Here is a 15,224-nt window from a genome sequence, read left to right as displayed (position 1 = left end):
CTTTGGGAGGATGGGAGGAGACACACACACACACACACACACACAGAAAGAGACACAGACAAAGAGAATAAGTGTGGTGTGTGTGTATGTGTTAGAGGTAGGTCAGAAAGAGATTTAAATTCTTCCTTTTCATAGTAGAAAGTCAACAGATAAATAATTTAAAAGAATCAAGAAAGAGCACTAAAGCATTTTGTTCAGAAACACAGGGTTTAAGAAAAATAAAACAGAAGAAACAGCTGAAGGGTTTGCAGTAGTTACCTTGGGACACCAGGAAACAGGACCAAGGTGTATGGGGACACGGGCTAGTATTTTTAATTATAAGTAGTGCTATTTGACTTTTTAAACTATACACATGATTTGTTAATTACAAAGTAAACCCCCCTATTCTCTCTCTCTCCTTTCTGCTTCACTCCTCTGGCATTTTCTCAATTTTTCCACCCAGTTCAGGGTCATTTTCTTCCAATGCATGCAATTCCAACGAATTGAGGTGAATTTACATCTTGGTTATAAACAGAAAGCAGGATTAAAAAGCAGAGTTTCTTTTTTCTTTTTCTTTTAAGAGTTCACATTTTACTATGTTACTTTGGAGAGAAAGTCAGTGGAATTTTACGTGAGCAAAATTGGAAAGCATTTTGCTTTTTACTTCCCGTCGCCCGTCTTGTGTTCTAAATGTATTGCCAACTGACTACTCTGTTGGCCACACTAATGCTATTTTTCAGGTAGACTTTAAAGAAAAATCGGAGATCAGAAGGTTATTTAAAAAGAAGAAAAATAACAACTGCTTTGAAACTTAGCAAAGATTTTAACTTTTAAAAATGCTTAGAAATACCATGGGTTCAACATTCCCTCAACCTGGATGGGAGCTAGCAAAGAATGAAAAGTCTCCCCCCAAAAAGAGAGGCCTTGGTGGAAAATAGGAAGCACTCCACCAGGTATGAAAGATGGTATCAAGGAAGCAAAACCCACACCAGGAGAGCTGAACGTGTTCTCAAACTCAGCTGGAGCAGACAATTCCTGGTGTAGGATGGCATCTTGGAAATGCACGGGAGAACTGGGCTCGAAGACTCACCGGGCCACGTACTAACCGTGCCACCTCTGGCCTTTGCAGTTCTTTGCAAGAGTAAGTGGTTAGATACTAACTGCCAAGGATGCTGTAAGGAACAAAGTTAACACGTATGATGCACTTACTACTGAAGCAGCTCAACGTGCGGCAGATATTTTCATCGTGACTGTTTTGGAAGGAAAGGTGACATCTTCCAGCGCTGAATGACATGAGGCAGCAAAGACTCAGGTGGTCAACTGACTGCCATTCGCCTGACCTAGTGGAAGGGGAGGGGCCAATGCAGAAGAACTCGCACCCAGAGGAATCATGTCTTTGCCTGTTTGAAAGCCTACTTTGCTTCCAAATCAAAACTACGAAACACGGTTTGGAAATTTCTGCTGAGATGGTTGGACACCTACCAGCTATCCCAGGAAGACTAGAAGCTTCTGGGTAGAGGATGACGATGGGAAAACTTCAACTTCCGGACCTATGCTGTGCCTTAACCACGACTGAGAAGGGATTTCATAATGTGGAGAATCCACTGGCTAGACTTCATGGAGGCCTCTCACACCATGTGTTCTACACAGATATTCAATGTGTATAGATATATAAAGGAAAGAATCAATCTGAAAAAAAGAAATTAACGGGCTCAAAAACAGAAAAATAGCAGAACTAATAAATAATGCCAAGGAATGCTTGCTCTTTAAAAAAAAGAGGGAAAGAAATGATAGACAAACCACTGGGTAACATAATGAAGAGAAAGAGGAAATTCACAAATACTTAAAAATAATAAGGAGAAAATAATCACCAATCAGAAGAAATTAAAAGAATCTGTAAGACCATTTTGTTGAATCAAATACAAATATTTTTGAAAACACAAGTTTTCTAGGACAATAGAATTTATCAAAACTGATGGAAGAGACAGAAAATCTAAACAGCCTGAGTACCACAGCAGAAAGAGGGCCAGTCATCAAAGAGCTCCCTACCATGTGTTTGTTGGTCATATATACACAACTATATATAAAATAGATAACTAATAAGAACCTACTGTATAGCACAGGGAACTCTACTCAGTGCTCCGTGGTGACCTAAAGGGGAAGGAAATCTAAAAAAGAGAGGATATATGTGTACATACAACTGATTCACTTTGCTGTACAGAAGAAACTAACACAACATTGTAAAGCAACTATACTCCAATAAAAATTAATGTTTTTAAAAAAAGAGCTCCTCTGAAACCACATGCCTGTATGTATTCAAAGCATAGAAAATTTTATACCAAAAAGCAACAAAGATTGCTCACAGAAAGGAAACTTTAGCCTAATGTCACATCTGAATATTGATGCAAAAATCCTAAATAAAATATTAGCGAACAATACCATTCACAATTGCTCAAAAGAGATGAAATTCTTAAGTATAAATCTAACAAAACCTGTACAGAACTTGTATGCTAAAAATTATAAAACACTGATAAAAGAGACTGAAGAAAATCTAAATAAATGGGAAAACATTGTGTTTGTGAATTGGAAGACTTGAAAAGTTGTCAATTCTCGCCAAGTTGATACACAGTTTAATACGATTCTTATTAAATCTCAGTAAGACTCTGTCACAGATATAAACAAGGTGATTCTAAAATTAATATAGAAAGGCAAAGGAACTAGAATAGTTAAGACAATTTTGAAAAAGAATAATATGGGAGAAATCCATTTACCCAGTTTCAAGACAGTGTATAGCTATAGTAATCAAGACTGTATGGGATTGGCAGGCGGACAGAAACATAGATCTATGGAAGAGAATGGAGAACCCAGAAGTAAATCCATACAAATTTGATCAACCTATATTTAGTAAAGGTGCAAAACCAGTTCCACGGTGGAAGGACAGTCTTTTCAACAAATGGTACCAAAACAATTACTATAGATCTATAGGCAGTTATATATCATTAGGTTTACAAGATATATCATTAAACCTCACTAAACCTAACACTTTATATAAAAATTAACTCAAAATGGATCATAGATCTAAAACATAAAACTATAAAACTTTAGAAGTTAATAACGGAGAAAATCTTTGGGATCTAGAGCTTAGTAAAGCGTTCTTAGAAATGACACCAAAAGCACAATCCATAAAGGAAAAAAATCAATAAACTGGACTTGACTGAAATTACAAACTTCTTCTCTGAGAAGACAGTGTGAAAGCCAATATTAAGAGGATAACAGATAAGCTATAGACTGGGAGAAAATATTTGCAAACCACATATCTGACAAAAGGCATATCTAGAACTGATAAAGAACTCTCAACACTCAAAAGTAAAAACACAAACAAGGCAATTAGAACATAGACAAAAGACACAAAGAGACATTTCACTAAAGAAGACACACAGGGGACTTTCCTGGTGGCGCAGTGGTTAAAAATCCGCCTGCCAATGCAGGGACATGGGTTCAAGCCCTGGTCTGGGAAGATCCCACATGCCGCGGAGCAACTAAGCCCATGCGCCACGACTACTGAGCCTGCGCTCTGGAGCCCCGCGTGCTGCAACTACTGAGCCCGTGTGCCACAACTACTGAAGCCCACGTGCCTAGAGCCCATGCTCTGCAACAAGAGAAGCCATTGCAATGAGAAGCCCACGCAGTGCAACGAAGTGTAGTTCCTGCTCATCGCAACTAGAGGAAGCCCACGTGCAGCAACGAAGACCCAAGGCAGCCATAAATAAATACATTTCTAAAAAATAAAAAGAAGAAGACATACAGATGGCAGATAGGTACATGAAAAGATGTTCAGCATCATCAGCTATTAGACAAATACGAATAAAGACCATGATGAGACATCACCACACACCTATTAGAACAGCTAAAATAAAAAATAATGACAAGACCAAGTACTAGAAAGGATGCAGAGCAACTGGATCACATACATTGCTTGTGGGAATGTAAAATAACACAGCCACTCTGGAAAATACTTTCTTACAAAACTAAGCATGCAATTAACACAGAAAATTACTGAGGAAAAAAAAAACATTTTTTTAAAAACAAAAAACAGTACAAAAAGTTAAAAGGGATAGCTGAACAAATGGAAAAGCCAACCCCATGTTCTTATATAGAGGAAGACACTCTGATCTTAGGGATGCCATTCCTCCTGCAATTTAACTAAGGCATTCCCCTCTAACATACCACCCGAAATTCTTTTGGGGGCTAATTTGGACTTATTGAAAAATTCATATGAAAAAAGAATATGGCAAGAACAGCCAGGAATATTCTGAAAAGATTAATAATAAGGAGGAAGAACTAGATCTAAGAAATAGTAAAACAGTACAGTACATGCTGTAATAACTATACAGAAGTTTGGTACTGGCAATATAAAGACAGCAGTGAGACGGAATGAAAAGTCCAGACGTAAACCCCATAGAAGACAGGAATTTAGAGTATCTTGTTGGGGGCACTTTAGTTGGTGTCTCAGTCCCTAAATTAGGCTGCTGTAACAAAACACCACAAACTAGGTAGTAATAAACAACAGAAATTTATTTCTCACAGTTCTGGAAGTCCAAGATCAGGGTGCCAGCATGGTCGGATGAGGGCCCTCTTCTGGGTCACAGACTTTTTGTTGTGTCCTCACATGGTGGAAGGGGCTAGGGAGCATTGTGGGGTCTCTCATAAGAGCACTAATCCCAACCATGAGGGTTCCACCCTCATGACCTAGTCATCTCCCAAATGCTCCACCTATAAATACCATCACATCAGGCATTAGAATTTAACATGTAAATTTTGGGAGGACACAAACATTCAGACCGCAGCAGTTGGAGATAATATGGAAAATAAATAATGTTGGGACATCCTAATGGCCATTTGAGGGTAAAAAGAGTCTGATCTATTACATATACCCTACATCAAAATACATTCCATATGGTTTAAAATGTCAATGTAAAATTTGAAATCATAAAAATACTAGAAGAAAATATGGGGAAAATTACTTATACCTTCAGAAGGGACAAGGTCTTCTAAGCATGATATAAACCTTAGGAGACTGATTAGGGTAACCATATAAAAATTCAAAATTTTTGTACATCAAAAGGTCCTCTAAGTAAAGTGATAAGAAAGAGAATAATTGGGAAAAGCATGAGTAGCTCAAACCACAGTCAAAGAACTAATTTCGACTGGATGTACGGTAAGATCTGACAGTGCCCACCGGGGGTCTATCACACTGGAGTTTCATGGCAATTAGTCTTGCTAGTCAGATTCTTCTCTCCCTCCACCTCGCAAGAGATTGAATCTCCTCAAATCCTCAAAAACAACCACCATCAGCCTCAGCACATATCACCTGACGCAGCAAACGAGCATTCATCAGCTGAAAGGTCGCTAATAACCCACAACCTCTGTTGAATAGCACTGGGTGTTGTCCACTTTCTCATACAAGTTGGGAAAGCACTATTAAATCCCTTTTCAGTCAGAGAAACAAGAGTCCAACAACCTCTCCTAGTTTTGATGCCAATTTTCTGTTGGAAGCTGGCAGCCTTTTCTTCCTGTCCCTCACCTCCTTGCCAGAGCTTAGCAGCCTCAAACCCTGGCTGTGGCTGAGTGATAACTCTGGGCAAGACCACTGCTCCGCAGAGTCTAACTTTTGTGGCTTCTAGAAACATTTGGGGGAAAAAAGTTTATCTTTGCCCTACAATAAGCATGGCCATGCCTGACACTCAAGAACGTAAGTGACACTGACTCTGGCTCTCTCCCTCTCTCCCACCTCTGTCTGCCGGAACCACAATCACACGGTTAAGTGGTTCTGCACGTTCTCAGTGCAGACAAATCTTAGACACTGAAAAACCAACCCACCAATTTATTGGATTTTTCACTTTGGACTGGTTACCATGGCTATCTGAGAATTCAGACCAGAGGAGGGGATGTTATAAACTTAGAAATATTGTCTATTTTCCATTACCTCCAGTACAAATGCCACTTTGGGGGCCAAGTCCAATAAATCTGGGTGAAGGGGGAGGCAGTTCCTAGTTAAGAAGCCCCACTGCAGAGAACTAAAAGAAAAAAAAAAAAAAGAAAGTATTTAACGTCCTCCAAATCTAAAAGAGACGCTTGAAAGAGCAGGAAGAAAGGAACCAAAGAAATGGCTCACAGGAATCCTAAGGAATGCAGGGGAGAGAACTGGCCCTGCTTCCGCTCAGTTATACTGTGCGTGGAGCATGACGGTCCAAAGCCGGGTGTCTCCACCGGGGGCTCGCACCAGAGAGGGGACGGGGGCATCCAAGGCATGTGAGGGCTTTTGTGGGCTGTGGGTACTTTTGCCTCTATTAGCTTTCTATAGCTGCTGTAAAATTACTGCAAACTGAGTGGTTTAAACAGCACAGATTTATTAGCTTATGATTCTGGAGGTCAGAAGTCCCGAAATCAAGGTGTCAGCCGGGCTGTGTTTCTTCTGGAAACCCTAGGGGAGAATCTGTTTCCCTGCCTTTCCCAGCTTCCGGAGGCGCCCACATTCCCGGCTCACGGCCCCTTTCTCCATCTTCAAAGCCAGCAACAGCGGGGTGCTTCTCACACTGCCAGCTCTCTGGTTCTCTCTTCTCCTCCCTCCTCCACTTTTAAGGACCCTTGTGAATACATCGGGCCCACTCGGATAATCCCGGGTCATCTTTCTGTTTGAAGATCAGCTCATTAGCAACTTTAATTCCATCTGCAACCTTGAGTCCCCTTTGCTACAAAACCTAACATATTCACGGGTCCTTGGGACTAGGACCTCAACATGGAGGAAGAAGAGGCCCCTTCTTCCATTAAAAAAAAATTGTTTTTAATCATATTTTATGACTGCATCGGTATAAAGATGAATATATTAATGTTATATATTTTCCTCGACCTAAAAGTTCATTTACTTACTCCAGATTATAAAAGAAGTTCGACACTTTCCTGGGCCCCTAAAGGTTACAAGGCCCCAGGCATCGTGCCTGCTGTGTCTGACAGGTAGGTCAGCCCAGGGGCAGCCATGCAATGTCCCTGAGAAAGTGCTCAGATGAAGTACAAACGAGCCCACTCACGGGACTTGAGGCCTGGTGAAAACCGAGAGTGGTAGTGGGAGAAGGAGGGAGCAGAAAGGACAAGCATTTTCACAAGCTCTCCAAGCCTCAGTTTCCTCATCCACACAATGGGGACAAGAAAGGGACCTTCCAGGCAGAGTCACTGAGACACCGCATGAGGTAACACAGAAGCTTAGCAGCCCGAGTCTAGGCGTTTTATTTAAAGGAATTTCCTGCTGACCAAAAGTATCCAACAAAATACAGATGTGTCACAGGAAGATTTGCACAAAATGTCAGGCTCTACTTCTCCGCCGCAATGTGACTGATTCAGTTCTGAAGTCTTTCCTGGTGGGCGACTGGGGGCTCTGGAGGTTCAACTCTGGATGGCTGGGGGCTTGGGGGCTCGGAGACGGGAGGGGTGAGGTGAAGCCACTTCGTAAGTAACAGCAGCCACAGTTCATCGAGCATCTTCTGGGTCAGAAGGTGTCAGCGTTTTCCATCTGCGTCTCACTGAACGCTCAACACAAGCTCTTCTCCCAACCAGGAAACCGAGGCTTGGAAGAGTGAGAACACCCAGACCACCTACCTACGCAGGCCTCCTGTTAACATCTCTAAGACCACGCAGAGGGAGCTAGGGCCGCTGGGGAGAGACCGTGGTCTGAGCGCTCCAAGAGCGTTGGCTGGAGAGAGGAGAGAGGGATGGGGGAGAGGGGAGTTAACACGTGAACAGTACCCTCCACCGAAGAAGGGAAGGAATCTTAAGAAAACAGCAGGAATGACAGACACTTGTAGGGTACTCACCACGTGCCAAGGACTCTCTTACCTGCCTGATGTGTATTAACTCATTTAATCCCCACAGCAATCCAGGCACTATTATCATCTCCATCTTATAGATGAAGGAACAGAGGCACAGAAAAGCTCAGAAACACACCCAGCCTCACTCTGGAATCTGAACTCTGATCCACTCGGCTATACCAGGTGAGGACCTGGACATCTGAACAGGAGGGACACCAAAGGAATACGAGAGCTGTGTCCCCACGGGATGTGGATTCTTTTCTCCCAGTGGTTATGCACTAAAGAGCCCCCTATGGTGGGCAGACACTGGGATGGGGGTGGGGGCCGTGCAGCCTCAGGAGAGGACAGTATCAGGACATGATCTGAGCGTTCTGAATGATGGAGTAGGGGCTGGGGATGGCAATCATGGAGACCTTCCCCGTGCAGTGTACTGATCTAACACTGAGGATTCAGTGGCAAACCAGAGCCAGGCCCTGTCTGCTCCCTGGGGGTGACATCAGTGCAAGTACAAGCAAATAACCAGGGAATCAAACAGGGCCAGGTGAGGACACAGAGCTACTGAGAGTGGGCTTCAGAAGGCTGGTCAGAGAAAGCCTCTGAATGCAGGGAGGGTGGTGCCTTCAAGCAGAGTAAATGGCAGATGCAAAGGCCCTGAGGCAGGAACATGCTTGCTTATCTGCAGAACAAAGAGAAGGCTCCTGGGCTAGGACTGAACGAGCAAAGGGAAACAGCTCAAACAGGCAGTGGGAGCCAGTCCACACAGGCCCTGTGGGTGCAGGCATGGGAGCATTATGTGAGCCAAGCTGGAGAGGGAACAGAAGAGAAGAAGGGTGAGTGCACCCAACAACCTTCTGGAGGGTTTCCTGGGGCAGAGCCAGGGGACAAAGACCCTGGAATAAAGCCAGGTAGAAGCTTTATCTCCACGAAGGAGTTCTAGCGTTGTTTCCTTTCCAGAGATTTTACCCTCTGAGAACTTATTCCTTAGTCACTGGCACCCAAAAAACCAAGTATGAGCCATACAGCCACAAGGGAGAGCTTTATTCAATTTCAAGTAACTATGCCTGCATTGTGGACACATAACACAAAGTGAAGAAATAACTGTGTGTCTGGCCTTCTACTTGAACTTGGAGATGTTTTCATTGAAACCCCTCCATTTTAGTCAAACTCAGCAGTTCAAAACCTGACAGTTCTCAAAGAGGTTAGAAAGGAGTATGGAAACTTCTGTCTCCCCCACCCTCCACAGGTGCCAAACATTTCATTTTGCCAATAACGGGGGGACGCAGCAGGACACGTGCTGAAAACACACACACGCACACTCTCTCCCGAGAAGACGGGTAGGTGATTTATGAAGCACCAGCGGCCTCCCTTTGAGCCCTGCTCCCAGGGGCTGCCGGCTGTCCTCCACACTCCTGGACCAGCCCAGCGCCCCTTTCCTCTGCACCCTGCTGCAGGGTTGGGGCCCAGACTGCCAAGGATCAGTCTCCAGGGAGTGGAAAACCAGATGGAGTTGACGAGAAAGGGAGGGACCGGGTGGATACTTCTCACTGTGGAAACCAGAGGTCCAGCCACTGGGCGGAGCCCCAGGCCAGGAAGGTATTGGGAAGGTTCCATCTCCATCCCTGGTCTCTGGACCAACATCCTCAGCCGCCTCTGATTTGCCTCTGCCTCTTCATTTTCCTTCTCACACAGACCACACCATCTCTTCAGCTGTCTCCTGATCCCCCCTCCTGAGCTAGGGTCCAGGGCGTCTTGGAGATTCTCCCAACAGGGGCAGCACTAAGCAGCGAAGCCTGCAACCCCAAGATGCCCAGACACCTGCTCCTCTCCGGCCCTGACCCCAGTCATCACCTGGACGGCCCCCGTGCAGCCCCCAGGTGGCCAGTGTCCTCCCCTTGAGAGTTTCTACCTTTTCTGAAGCTTCTTCTTCCTCAGGGGCTCTGTGAACTTGACCTTAGCTTCTAGGGAATCAGCTCTCTGGCTTTGACTCCTTCCTGACCAGCCCTGGATCTCAACCTCACAACCCTTCACCCTTAACACGCCGGGTCCTACCAGGTCCCGCAATGCCCTTGTCCCTGGACCTCCTCCAGCTGCACTGCCACCAACTCTCCACCGCCCCCCACAGGGGAGAAAGTGCCGACGGTGGCAAGCGGGACCATTACGATTTTATTCCATGAGCTCGGGGGACCAGCCCAGTCCTTTCTACAAAGGGACAGGGAATCTCCCTGGCCTTCTTAAGTTTCCAAGCCCTAAACCTGCCTCACTCACCGTCTGCAGAACACCTGCCTCCTGTGCCACCAAGAATAGAAAACCCTCTGGTGTGAAGGCTCTGAATCCATCTCAGCACTTGCGCCCTGACTCTTCTATCTCGGGACCAGGAGACCCTCCTCCTTCCAGGTGAACCCCCGCACCCGTGTCAGCGCCACCCATGCCCCTTAGGGACCTGCCCCATCGGCCACCTGCCCCTCCTGTGAATACAGCTGTCTCCAGGAAACAGAGCAGCAAACAGGCCTTTCCTCAACCTTGTCTTTGTCTGCTTTGGGTACCCCACCTCCTCCTTTGCTTCACCATCAGAATTCTCAAAGGGGAAGCCCACACGAAGAATCTCGGCTAAGACTTTGCACCGACAAACAGAAGGCTGGGACTGTCTTTTCCACCATCTTTGTGTCCTCAGCCACCAGGCTGGCTCACAGCACACGCCATTCATCTTGCTCTAATTAGCCAAACTGCTTCTAAAAACTTCAGTCCGCCAGGCAAACCTTCCCCAGCCCGCACCTTACAAACCCATCAATCAAACCGCTGTTTCTCCTTAAGGACACACGTACAGACTGTCAAGAGAGGATGAGAATTGTCTTGTTTATTAAATAAAGTTTAAAACATTTGGTTATTTTAAATTGCCTGTATTTTGCCCAAGTTATTAGAAGCATCTATCCACCTCAGACAGAATAATTAACTTTTCAATCATCACAATGGTTATAACTGCAACACTCATAGATCTAATATACTTCCTGAAATCAGGAAAACAAAAGATTGGCTTTTACTAGTATATTAACATTTCTCTAAATTGCAATGTAGTGGGGAAGGATTGTTTATATTGGTGAAAAATATAAATTATTCAATATCATGAAAATAATTATATTTTATTACTTTCAAATAGTATGAATTATTTGAAAATTATTACAATGAGAATCATAAAGTTTTTCATCAACTTGGTTAGGAACTCATCCCGGACCATGGCTAAGCGTCGCGACCTGCCGTATCACCTTTCACATCTGTATCACAGGTCTGATAACAGACCTCCTACCCCCATCCCACGACGTGTACGGTGCCGATTCTAGTTGACCTGTCAACATACTGGATTCTTCCAGACTGAGAGCTCCCTGCAGGCAGGCCAGTTCTTATACAGAGTGCTTAGCTCAGAGAGCTCAATAAACAGATGGGAACAAATATGATGGATGTTCATTTTAAAATACCAACCACAGAAGTTTTATAAATGAAATATTTTCATATTGTTCTGAAATATATATTGTAAATCCAAAGTGCTCCTGTCTTCTAACAACCAGATAGATGCTACTTAGAAACAGCAACATCCATTTGGCCAACCCCCAAGAGCCATCACCCCATTTCCCCTCCATTTCTAAAACATCACCAAACAAATTGCAGCGCTCTGAGATTACGGTATGTCTGCCCATTTAACTAGAAAAAATGAAACTCTAATTCCAACTCTGCCATCGCTTGTCTTCGGTTGAATTCTACATCTGCCTGTTACCCTGCAGGATTCAAGAAGAAGCAATCCGCGCTTGGAGTGCTGGCAGGATTGTAACTTGCAGAGAGGCACCCGCAAGCTGTTTAGTATGCTTGTGACACAGCGATACTTTCATGACGCATCCTCCAGGGGTGGTCCTGTGAGGGGTCGAGGGGAGGGCCAGGCAGGCGATGCTCTCCCCACCACCATATTCACACGAAGCAGCCTCATCTGTCTGTATTTTCTAAATGTTTCCAGGAAAGACTTTATATGAAGGAAGGTCTGTGGCTAAAAATAAAGCTTGAAAACCACTGTTCGCTCTAGGTGCAGAGGGAAGCAAGTCCCATTTATTGAGCTCTTGTTACGTGCTGGGTAATTTTAAAACATCATAACATAATTCCATTTAACTTTCACCACATCTTTATGAGTTAGACAGTAGTCAACCCATTTTACAGAAGAGCATACTGAGGTTCAAAGAAGAGAAATCTCATAACCAGCAAGAGTCAGCCATGACATTATTCCAAAGACACATTGTTTTATGTGCCTCCACCTCTAAAAATCCTTATCACTTCTCAGTCTACTCTTTCCATGTCCCCTCCCCTCTCCCCCTTACAGTTTAAGCCTGCTTTCAGTCATTTACACTCACAATTAATTAACCCATTACCATTTGGTGTGAATGACTCTTTGCCAATCTGCTACTTCCGTACAATATTCATTCATTAAAGAATCACTGATTGAGCATCTATTAGATGTCTGGTACTGGGCCAGGTCCCAGAGACACAGACTATCAAGGCATTGCCTCTATCAAGTTCTCACAGACCGGCGGGGAGAAATATGGAAACCAATGAATAGGAATATTAAAAGTGGTACCGTAGATGGCTGTACTGGGAACAGCACGGGGATAGAGGCCCTGGAGAGGGAAAGAAGGACAGCTACTGTCTTCCTTACTAGTGATTTCTGTGGTTGGCAAGCTTTCTGGTCACAGTACCTCCAGTGCCTCTGGGGCAAGGGGCTCAGACACCAAAATGTACCCGAGACTGTTTCCTCCTCGCTCCTTAGTACAGAGTCCGATTCCAGGAGGTAAGATCAACTGAAACTCATCAGATTTCATTTCATTGTCCCTGACCTGAAATACATTTATACATTAAAAAAACTGACTCTTAAAAGCAATTCTATCCCTTGCCTCCCTCTTAGATGTTCCTGTCCCAGGCTTAGTCAAAGAAAGATATTGTTCTCCTGCAATTTTTTATTCACCCCAAACCCTCTTGTGTTTCCAGCTGAAAGAGAATGTAAACAGTACTCCTACCCTGCTCTTTCTTTCTAATCCAGTAACAACCCAACTACTGCTTCTCTAATGATACGGAGTAGACAGGTTAATATACAAGCATTAAGGTAGAATCCCTGCTCTCATCCTTACTGATGACCTCAGATCAGTCTTTCTTTCCAAGTTTCTATTCTTCTTGAGCAATTCAACTTTGTTTCTTCTAAAATTCTTGCCTTTCAGAATCTACACAGTGAAAACAATTGTTATGGTAATAAGCCGCTGATTACAGCAAGACACACCACAGAGCAAAAATCAGCATACGTGAATACACACGTAAGTGCTACTGAAAAGTAAAGTGAATAAAATGTGAGTAGCACAAATACATAACCAAACGTTGTCAAAATGTACAAATTATCCCCGCTCTGGAAATTTATTTGAAGGAAGTAATTCAAAGGAAGAAAAAAGTATATAAACACTTTCCTGTAAAGTATGTGATAGCAGAAAATTGAGACGGTGATAGAGGCATGGCTGAGTAAATTACAGGCTATTAAAAAGGATCATTATGAACTCTGAGTAACAGCATGAAAATGTTATGGATATGTTTTTAAATTAAAAATAACAAAATTGCATATGTAATATGATTACAAATCTGTAGAAAAATTATGTTTGCTTAAGGACAGTGGAATCACGGGTAATGTTTTTAAATGTTGTTGGAGGTTACAGTATTGTCTTTACGATAAAAAAAGGTTCAGAGGAAAACATGATGAGTCAGCTTGACAACTGTCATTTTGTAAGAAAGTCCCCTTTACGGCGACAATGACGGGCAGTTAAATGTAAGCACTGATGCCACGTTCCCTCCTCTTATCCTGGCTTTACTTATTTATTTTTTTTTATTATTTTTTATTTTTTTTGCGGTACGCGGGCCTCTCACTGCTGTGGCCTCTCCCGTCGCGGAGCACAGGCTCCGGACGCACAGGCTCAGTGGCCATGGCTCACGGGCCCAGCCGCTCCGCGGCATGTGGGATCTTCCCGGACCGGGGCACGACCCCGCGTCCCCTGCATCGGCAGGCGGACTCTCAACCACCGCGCCACCAGGGAAGCCCTGGTTTACTTATTAATGTTGATCTTTCCAGGCATTAAAATGAATCTAATCAACAAAGACAGACTTTACGTGGTTGCCAACTGGTAATCGGTAAAACCTGAAAGGGACCAAGACACGGGATTTGAGTGTGCAGTATTGTCAGGGCAGGGGGAGGGGCGGCAGGACAGGAGGGCTCTTTGCTAACTAGGTCCACAGTCAGTTTCCTAATGTCTAAATATAAGGCATTTGTGCTCTTGGCTTCTCAGTGTAGACAGATATTAGAGGAATTGAAAATTTCTTGTTTAAATTAAGAGAGCACCCAAGGTCCTGCAGCCCCTCCTAATTCTTGCCTAACGCCCAGTCTCTGCATGTTTGCTGTCTACACAGCTTAAGCCACAGGACAACCCCACAGATATAGTCCTGCCTCTGTCTCCACCACCATCCCTGGGCTGAAGTGGAAAGGTTTTGTTTTGTTTACATATATATTTTTTGTTTATTGTAGTAAAATACACATAACATAAAATTAATCATTTGGAAGTATGCAATTCTGAGGCATCAAGTACATTCACACTGTTGTATAACCATCACCACCATCCATCTCCAGAAATTTTCATCGTCCCCAACTAGACTCCATGCCCATTAAACAATAACACCCTATCCCCCTCCGCCAGACCCTGGCAGCTACCGTTCATGCTCCTTTCTGTCTCTATGACTTTAACTGTTCTAGGAACCTCATGGAAGTGGAATCATACAGTGTTTGTCCTTTTGTGTGTGGCTTATCGCACTGAGCATAACGTCCTCAAAGTTCGTGCATGTCGTAGTGTGTGTCAGAATTTCCTTCCTTTTTAAGGCTGAATAATATTCGGTTGTATACACGTACCATGAGATGAGTTTTAAGGAGCTACAGCCCACCTCTCTTGGGACTACTATTATTACTGACCCAGCCCTGATCCCAAGCTCAATTCTGAACAATGGGCTCTTCCGTCTCATTGTCAGGCCCCAGACGGACTCCTCCTTCAATTCTACTCCTCCTCCAGTGGTTCTTTATCTGGGAACCTGCTTAGTGTTCATCTTTCTTCCCAGAATCTGGAAGATTCATCCCTTCTACCCCAGGACAGTGGCTGGAGACCATTACCTGTCACTCACTGCTTGTGCAGGGTTCCTACATTAGGCTGTGTTCAGCCCACCAGGGCACCAGTAGCTCGCCCCAGATCCAAGATGGCAGCTGCCTGCCCACCCCGCCTGAGTCTGACAACACCTCTGTCTCCTCAGCCTAACCCATGGATCCTTCTCTCT

The 15,224-nt window shown here is 44.1% G+C and overlaps 1 protein-coding gene across 1 annotated transcript in view; it reads right to left on the bottom strand.

Moving 5' to 3' along the window:
* Window positions 1-15,224, bottom strand: part of CPXM2 (carboxypeptidase X, M14 family member 2) — a 122,789-nt gene that overhangs the window by 54,978 nt on the left and 52,587 nt on the right. The gene's annotated exons all lie outside the window — the stretch shown is intronic.

The sequence above is a fragment of the Phocoena phocoena genome, chromosome 16, assembly GCF_963924675.1.
Source record: "Phocoena phocoena chromosome 16, mPhoPho1.1, whole genome shotgun sequence".
Lineage (NCBI taxonomy): Eukaryota > Metazoa > Chordata > Mammalia > Artiodactyla > Phocoenidae > Phocoena > Phocoena phocoena.
Note: the sequence above shows the minus strand (reverse complement) of the source record. Positions and strands in the feature narration are given on the sequence as shown.